Source organism: Salvia miltiorrhiza, chromosome 5 (genome assembly GCF_028751815.1).
Source record: "Salvia miltiorrhiza cultivar Shanhuang (shh) chromosome 5, IMPLAD_Smil_shh, whole genome shotgun sequence".
In the NCBI taxonomy this organism is placed as follows: Eukaryota; Viridiplantae; Streptophyta; class Magnoliopsida; order Lamiales; family Lamiaceae; genus Salvia; species Salvia miltiorrhiza.
Window position 1 is genome coordinate 7,321,055 of NC_080391.1, and position 7,388 is coordinate 7,328,442.

A 7,388-nucleotide genomic window follows, 5' to 3' on the forward strand; every position below is an offset into this window, starting at 1 on the left:
TGTCTGCCATATCTCAATCTCTGCCATATCTCTATTATATTAAACCAAGGAGACTTTACTCATTCTAAAAAAAAAACATGTTACATTCAAGAACTCTCATCTGCATTCAAGAAGGCAAGAACGCTCAAAAGAAGCCACCAAGCACCAAGCACCAACCACCATTAACCCTCAAGGTTTTCATCTATGAACTAACTCCCTAGTGCACATAGCCAAATGCCCCACATAATAATTCAGATTTCACATATCACGAATGATCAAAGTGACATATACAAAAAAAAAAAAATACATATGCATACACTCTGTTTATATATATATAATTATTTACAGAAGAAGCATGTCTGTTTTTTTTAAAAGAAAATGAAGAAAGGAGGAGTCTTGAGTGTTGTTTATGTTTGTCAAGTCTAGATTTTTGGTGTGTCGAGTCGGGTAGACGAGTGTGGTGGCTGTGTGAACTGAGTCGGGAGGTGGACGGAGGCATGGCACGGCAGCGGCGCTGCTGTCGCCCGGCCACGGTGAGAGAGAGGGGTGGACCGGCTGGGTTTCCATAGACGGAGGCCACGGCGGCGGCAGTTTGCTCCATCTACTGCTGTAGGCCGGAGGGAGAGAAGGGAGGAGGCTACGGGCGGCTCCGGCTGCTGCTCGTCGGCGGGAGTCACAGAGGGAGGCCATGGCGCGGCGGCCCTGCCGCTGTCGCTCGGCCACGGCCGGAGGCGGAGAAGAGGGATGGCTGGGGTTCAGGCGCTGCGGCAGCTCGACGCTGTTGTCGTCGCCGGTGATGGGAACTCCAGCGGCCGTGAGAGCAGAATAAAGAGAGATCGAGAGACGGGGGCGAGAGAAGGGAGAACTGAAGAGTTAGTGGTTGTGGCCGCTTGCTCGGATGAGTTCCGGCAGCGGCGGATTTCTAGTGTCTGTAACACAGAGAGAGCGAGCGGATTTCATGGGTGTGTGTGTGTGAGAGCCGAGGATGGCGTGGCTTCTCGCCGCTGCTCCTCCGGCGAGCTTACTTCTGGAAGAGGGAGAGAGAGACCGAGTTCTTGGCGTGCGTGTGTGTGTGTTCTTCCATCTGAGTGTGTGCGTGTTAGTGTGCGTGTGTTTGTGTTAGAGTGTGTGCGGCTGAAGGGGGGAAGGGGGGAAGAAGGGAAGGGTTTGGGCTTGGGAGTGTTGGGCTAGGTAGGGCTTGAGGTTGGGCCTGATGGGCCGATTTTTAAATTAAATTGACTTGGGCCGTTTTTAATGCTGTGGTTGGGCCGGTTTTTATTTTATTATACAGTTGGGCCTTTATTTTATTTATCAGTTGGGCTGATTAGTTTAATTCAACTGGGCCTTATTTTAAATCCTAATTGGGTCAGTTTTATTTTAAAACTTTGGGCTGTCTTGATTAATTAATTAATTGGACTGCTCTATTTTAATTAATTGAACTATTAGTTAGTTTAATTAATTATTTTCAAAGAGAAAATTTTCATAATAATATCATATTATTATTATGTGCATATTTTAAGTAAATTACTTATTATATGCTAAGCATGACATGAAATTGCATTATATTTTGTAAAAAAAATATTTATGATTTAATTGGTTTTATTTATAATTCCAATTATTAAAGAAAGATGAGTAAGAATATTGTTGGTGTTCTTAACTCAAGAGAAATGTTTTCAATTATTTATTTATTAAATTTTGAAAACCCGGCTAAGTGAATCATAGAATATTAAGCACTACACCATGACTTAAGATTAGATTCATGAGACCTATTAAGAATAGAATTTCTTGTAGGCTTTGTGACCAGGGGGATTAGCGCTGCTTTCCCAAGACAGGTTTATATGTGATTATGATCTTCAGGCTTTGCCTAACCAGGTGGGCTTACTTTCCAAATGTACAAAGTATGATTGAGTTATTAAGCTCTAAATGTTTCAATGAAATGCAAATTGTTTATTTAATGTAATGAAAACTGTTTATCCAATAAAATGTTTATGTGCACTCTGCTCTGTTTAAGGCTCGCACAGTTAATCAATTGAGGTTCTCTTATGACCTAATACGTTGTTTGAGGATTGTGTACACTTGTTAGTTGACTCGGTGGGTTGATCTCCATCGGGCTCTAACCAGAGGCGTTATAAGGGTGCTCGGCTGGATGTGTTCCGGAGCATGAGAAATATCAGGCCTGCCTGGGTAGCGTCCCGAGGTCAAAGTAAACTTGTCTGGGTTACGCCCTCAGTTCAAGTAAGCAGGAGACAGATATCCGTCGGTGGCTAAAAGGTCCGGGATCACAGCGAGTAACAGAAAGGGAGTGTGACATGTGCGCACAAATGAAAGAAAATGTTTTAACATGCTTAGAAGTACTTCTTTCATTTTAAAACCTTCTAAGTTATGTCAGGTATAATTGGATAAACTGTCTTTATTAAAATATGAGATGTTTCAGAAAATGCATGCCCACTAAGTACATTAGTACTTAGCCCAAAAATACTTTCAAATGTTTTCAGGTTGGCTGGCCGGTGCTGACGGGACGGAGCTGAGGCTAGCGATAAATTCCTATGTTAGACTTCCGCTGTAGCAATTACTCATATCAGTCTTTTTGTTTTCCCAACTTAAGATCTTCATGTTAAATTTCAAATAATATATTTGACCGAGCTTAGACTTTTCACTACTAAATTTATGCCAATGAATGTCGGTTGTCAGGAGCATGAAACAAAACTTGTGATCCAAAGGGGCATAGCCCGACTTTCTATCCTATTTCGGGTTTTTACAAGGTTGTTCCTTGTTTATTTCTATGAATTAGTTGCACCTCCATTATATTTATTCATTCAAGAATTGGGGTGTGACAGGCGGCGACTGAGGCGCATTGCGGTGTGGCGCTCCTGCCGTGGATGAACGTGATCTCGATCTCCACCTCTAGAGCGACGTTGTCGACGGCGCTGTCGTCGGAAGCGGATCTGCTGCAAGCGGCGGTGAAGATGCTGCTGGTGGTTGTCGTGATGTCGAATCCGGCGATCTGTAAATCGAAATTTCAGATTTGGAGCTGCCCAGCCAAGTCCGTGACAAACATGGTTTTCGTACCTCAATTCCACATGTTTTGTTGTCATTTCCCTTCATGTTTTGCTTGTGAATGCTTGTTTGTGCCCGAATATTTAGTTTTATGAAGATTTGATATCTTTGTGTAGTTTTGGAGTAATTTCAGGAAAAATCAAGGATTAATTGGAGGATTTTGAAGATATGATATTGAAGTACGTCTCGAGAGGAATCCGTGAGCGCAAACGGCGACCAAATCCGAGTCCGGACGAGGGAGAACGGAGCAAAACGAGCGGACTGTGCAAAACGCCCAGTACCCCGCGGTCACCACCCGCGGCCGCGGGGTAAGACCGCGGGTCAGCTGTTCCCGACTCAGGAGACACCCGCGGTCACCACCCGCGGCCACGGGGCGGGACCGCGGGTCCCCTGAGCATCCCCCACGTTTGAAGGCCGCGGACTCGGGCCGTGACCGCGGGAAAAGAGCGGAGCATCCCCAAGTACGCCCCAATCGCGTTTTTCAGCCCTTAAACCCCATTTTTCCCCTTTTCCTCACATTATTCATCATCCCCAACATTCATTACTCATTCCTACCTCCATATCCAAGCCCTAATCCCCAACATTCATACTCATTCCTACCCATTTGAAGAAGGATTGAAGATGAGAGAAGATTGAAGCAAGCTTCTCAATAGGATTTGTTCATTCTTTCTCTCTTTTTCATTTATGTTTCTCTTTTCATTGGGAATGTTATTGTTGAACATGATAGGCTAAATTTCTCTTTGATTTGGGGATTAGGCTAGATGATTATTGTAATGGATTGATTATTTGTGCTCAATATAAATCTTGTTTGTTCCTTTGCACATTATCTTTTCAAACCCTTGATTTATTTCTTGTATGGATTGTTGGCCACATTCTATGCATTTCTAATTTGCACTTTGAATCGGGAGAGGATAATTGCAATAGATAAGGTGTTTGAAACATATCAATTCGATAACCGGGAGGTTGAGAGTTGGGTGAGAGTATGTCGATCTTTGTGTGCTTTTGGGAGTTATAGGTTAGAAGTTGACCGGGGACGGCAACTATGACCCGTAATCTACCGTTTTAGTCGTCCGGGAGGGGGCTAGAACTAGTTGGGAGATCACTCTAGATAATTAGGTTCGTCAAGATTAGTATTGAGTTATAATTGAAGTCCTTTGCTTAATCATCGATGCCTAGTCCCTAAATCGCTTTAATCATCTTATTAATCCACTTTGCTTGCTTGTTTTTATTCGTCTTTGCACTTGTTAAGTATTTAGTTAGATAATCAAACCAATCACTCCTTCATTTAGTCTAAATAGTCTAGTAAAATGAATTAGGATAATCACTAGATTGAACTACTAATCCTTGTGGGATACGACCTTGCTTCCATATATTACAACTACCCGTATACTTGCGGCGTGGTGAAAATATTAGCGAACAAGTTTTTGGCGCCGTTGCCGGGGATTAGTTTAGTTTGATTGTTTGTGATATTTTGAATCATTGTGCTTAACTACTTTAGACATTTTACTTGATTTATTTTTGTTTTCTATCTTAAGATGTTTGTTTTGACTCGTTGTTTTGTTGGTTGGTAGGGTGATGAAAAAGAAAATTGTTACACAACACCAAAAATATTAAATGGATGATGGAAGGAATGAGTTGGTTGAGCAACTCGAACTACAATTGGCGATGATGCAACTTAAGTTGCGAGTTTTAGAAGCAAAAAGAAATTGTAGGCAACCATTTATTCAAGAAGCCTTCCAACCCACACCTTCTTATGGCGAGTATTATGACATGGGGTGCAATGCCATGGAGTGGCAATCACCATTGGAGTATGAGGACCATTTCAATAGTTGGAATTATGAAAATTCTTATTTCACTAAAGAAAGCTTTCAAGGGGGAAATCGGTACTATCAAGAGGAGAAACCGAATGTTAGAAACGATCTTCTACAATGCTTCATAGCTACACAAGCTTGGATAGAAAAAAAGTATAGCAAACTCGGATGTTATGCTAGAAGAGCAAAGAAAGTCTTTGGCTACCACTATGGAAAATCAAAAGCGAATTGATGATGTGTGCATGGCCATTAGCCTACAAAATGGAACCTTGTATGAGGAACCAATGCCAATGCTAAGTGAAGAGCCTCAAGAAGTTGAAGAAGGTGAGGATCAATTCTCCAAATCCCTTGAAGTCGAGAGCCCAACTTTTCCAATGCAACCTCTACAATTCCAAAAAGATGAAGACTGCACAAGCTTCAAAGAATGCAAAGTCATAAATTTTGTCGATCCTTACCTCGACACGGGCGATTCTACGAAGGCTTGCTTCTTTCACTTTTATTTATGTTCATCTTTTGATTTTTATTTTGATTTGCCTAATAAGGAATTGTTTGAGTGTGGTGATACTCTAGATGGTGAACGAGATTACCATGACGCCCGGGATGTCTCAAGAATTGCAAAGCCACCATATTTTTGGATCGCGGCGGATGGAGCTTGCAAATTTGATGAGAAATGGCCACCGCCTAAGCCTCCACCTCGCTTGTGAGTACGAGACAAGTGACCATTTTCTCCTTCATCCAGACTTATTTCTCCTTTGTGTGAAATAAGTTTGGGGGGAGCGTGAAGATGGGTTACTTATCTCATTTATTCCGTTGTTTATTTATTTAGTTAGTTTAGTTTTCGAATAATGAGATTTTGTCTATTTTCTTGAGCTTTTCCATGTCTCTTGAGTTTGAGCTTGATTGTTGAAAAACATGAGTTGGATGAAATGTGTGTTGGGCTTATGATATGAATTTTGTTTTTGGAAAAATTGTGTGTATCACTTGTGGATTATGCATGAAAAGTTTGAACTTGTGACAAGTGAGCTAAATGTTGTTTCTCCAAGAACTTGAAAAAGAAAATGAGCTTGTGAGAATTGAGCCTTTGATTGTCATACATTTACAATCTCATTTTGTTCTTGAGTGTAAATCATTTGAGCATGTGTGTTGATCTCTAGAACTTGCCATGAGTCCTCTCTTGAAAATAAAAGTAGATGTGTTGTTAATATTGAAGTGATTTAAGGCCATCCTTGTTAGCCACTTGACTTAAATTGTGTCCAAATTCTCATGCGATCCTAGTTTACCATCTTTGTGCCTTATAGCCTTTCTTTGAATTAACCAATGATGGGTAGAACTTAGATTGTTAGTGGTTACTTTGATGAAAATGTATGAGAAATGATTGAAATTACTTGTCTAACTTTGATTGAGTGAAAATCACTAGTCCCCTATGAGCTCCAAAAGAAAAGTAAAGAAAAAGAAAAGCAAAAAGAAATGTTGAATAAAAGAAGTATAAAGGGGATTGATTTGCCTTTTGAATCATGGTCTTGATAAGTATTCATAGGGTGAAAAAGAAGAAATGTGGGGATATTGGTTGATTGATTAGAAAAGAACAATGGTGAATATGACTTATTCAATTTGGAAATTGTATGGGATATGAGTCACTTTGCCTATAAACACCTCACCTCACCAAAGAGCTCTCATTGCAACCTAAAGAAAAGCCCTTGTTGATCTTTATTTATAACACATTGAAGTATAGAGAGTTAGGATAAATGGCAAGCTTATGGTAGATTGCATACTTGTTTCAATTTGAGTGCAAACACGTCCATTCTAAACACTTGAGAGTTGAGTGCGTCATTGAAACATCCACCTTGTGAGGATTCAAGCTTCGATGCTATAATATTGAACTCACTATCACTTGTGACTTCTTGGAATGCATTTCTGCTTGTGATACACTTTTGAAAGATTTTTAAAATTGTTGAAGCCCTTGAAATGACACCAATTCATGCTTACATGTTTGTTTACTTTTATTTCTCTTCTCTTCGTCGTTTGGGGACAAACAACACTTTAAGTTTGGGGGGGTTGACAAACATGGTTTTCGTACCTCAATTCCACATGTTTTGTTGTCATTTCCCTTCATGTTTTGCTTGTGAATGCTTGTTTGTGCCCGAATATTTAGTTTTATGAAGATTTGATATCTTTGTGTAGTTTTGGAGTAATTTCAGGAAAAATCAAGGATTAATTGGAGGATTTTGAAGATATGATATTGAAGTACGTCTCGAGAGGAATCCGTGAGCGCAAACGGCGACCAAATCCGAGTCCGGACGAGGGAGAACGGAGCAAAACGAGCGGACTGTGCAAAACGCCCAGTACCCCGCGGTCACCACCCGCGGCCGCGGGGTAAGACCGCGGGTCAGCTGTTCCCGACTCAGGAGACACCCGCGGTCACCACCCGCGGCCACGGGGCGGGACCGCGGGTCCCCTGAGCATCCCCCACGTTTGAAGGCCGCGGACTCGGGCCGTGACCGCGGGAAAAGAGCGGAGCATCCCCAAGTACGCCCCAATCGC

The 7,388-nt window shown here is 41.6% G+C and overlaps 1 long non-coding RNA gene across 1 annotated transcript; it reads left to right on the plus strand.

Annotated features, from left to right (window-relative positions):
- Positions 1-2,632, plus strand: LOC130985641 (uncharacterized). Its single transcript, XR_009089037.1, has 2 exons — positions 1-173; positions 1,771-2,632. It is a non-coding gene; the product is annotated as an uncharacterized LOC130985641 (long non-coding RNA).
- Positions 2,633-7,388: the final 4,756 nt, after the last annotated feature.